At 70.0% G+C, this 1631-nt stretch overlaps 1 protein-coding gene across 2 annotated transcripts in view; it reads left to right on the top strand.

Annotated features, from left to right (window-relative positions):
* Positions 1-1631, top strand: part of SYT2 (synaptotagmin 2) — a 53758-nt gene that overhangs the window by 26298 nt on the left and 25829 nt on the right. The gene's annotated exons all lie outside the window — the stretch shown is intronic.

Below are 1631 nucleotides of genomic sequence, written 5' to 3'. Positions count from 1 at the left end.
GGGGGGGGGGCGGTGTCGGGTCTTCTGGGGCCTGAGTGGCTCTGAGCACGGTCGCCTCTTCTCAGGGAACCACAGTGCTCTGACAACTGCCCCATGTGACGCTCCCCTGGCCCATCAGAGCCCCTACCCCGAGGCAGGAGGCTTCTGCGCGCCCCACAGCCGGTTTCAGGAGGAGCCGACCCAGCCCTACATAAACGCTTTGTTTCCTGTAATTAGACCCTCTGACTGGAGGTGGCTTTTGATGCACTTCACCAGGAGGAGCCTGGAGGTCACTTCCCCCCCCTGCCTCGGAACAGCACCCCCTGCAGTCACGAAGGTGGAAGCGTCCTGGAAACAGGACGGGGCCCTGGCACCCTCAGCTTCAGGAAACCCCAACTCTAACCTTAATCCAGCCCCCTGAACTTTCCACCCTTTCCTCCTCTCCTGGGGAGCTTGGGGGAATTTCCAGAAAGAAGCATTTCTCTCCGCACGGAGAAGAGGCGCACCAGTGGGCAGGCCGCAGTGTGGGACGCCCGCGGGCTGTGCGGTGTGGCGCCCCCGGTGCCCTCCTGCGAGCGTCTGACCTTGAGCCCTCGGCCCTCGGGTCCCTCTCCCCCTCCGCGGAGCGGCAGGGGTCTCCGGCAGCCGGCTGTCCCCCAACGCCCCCCTCCCAGCCGGCAGGCGGAGGCACACGCGGCTGCGCTCGCTTGCAGCCTGGAAACCCCGAGTCAGCGCTGCCGCGGTTCCGGCGGGCGGCGGCGGGCAGGAGCGTGTGCCGCAGCGCTGCAGTGGCCGCGGGGGCGCGGGCGGGGGGTTCGCCGAGGCGGTGGGGACTCCCGGGGCTCCGCGGGCGCGGTGGGGACCAGCAGCCCGGAAAGCCCCGAGTGAGGCCCTCCCAGCACGTTCACACGGGGGCTGTCACTTTCTGGGTTGAACCCCAAACTTGATTCATGATCCTGAGTATGAAGAACTGGAGCGAACAGGAAGGGGCTGCGGCCGCTGGGAGGGGGCCGAGGGGGCCGGGCGGGGGTGCGGCGGCGCCGGCAAGGTCAGGGCCGGGAGCCTGACTCGGGCAGAGATCCCCGCGCCGAGCCGGGGGCCTGAGGTTGAGCGGGGGAGAGACACCGGGCGCAGGACCCCTTCCCCTCCTGCCTGGCCTCCCTGTGCTGGGCTCGCAGGAGGGAGAAAGCGGGGTGCTGGCAGGTGGGAGGGGCTGGGTCCCCACGGCAGAGCCTCGGGTGGGTTCCTACGCGGGGATGGGGGTGGGGGGCAGGCCCGGGTCCTGTGCGGCAGGCGCCCCCCCTCCTCCGGGGGCCCCTCTGCCCCGGTTTCTCGCCTCCCCAGGAGGCCGGTGGGAGCCCCGGGCGCCAGCCGAACTGCACCCTCCGGGGCTGAGGCTGGGGGCAGCCGGCGGCCCGAGCTCTCCGAGCGGAACCCCACCTTCGCTACCCCTCCACACTCTGCCCTTTGTCTGCATCTCTCCTCTGCTCCCTCCCGTTTCTTTTCTTTCTCGACTCAGGAAACCTTCATCCGTATCCCCCGAAGCAAATCGGCTCCCTCCTGCCCGCTAACCGCCCCCGCCGGCCCCTTCCCCAGCCAATCCTCGCCCCCGGGAGGCTCCTAAAGGTGGGGGGCGGTGGGGGCGGGTGGGG

This window comes from Hipposideros armiger, unplaced genomic scaffold (genome assembly GCF_001890085.2).
Source record: "Hipposideros armiger isolate ML-2016 unplaced genomic scaffold, ASM189008v1 scaffold_37, whole genome shotgun sequence".
NCBI lineage: Eukaryota > Metazoa > Chordata > Mammalia > Chiroptera > Hipposideridae > Hipposideros > Hipposideros armiger.
Note: the sequence above shows the minus strand (reverse complement) of the source record. Positions and strands in the feature narration are given on the sequence as shown.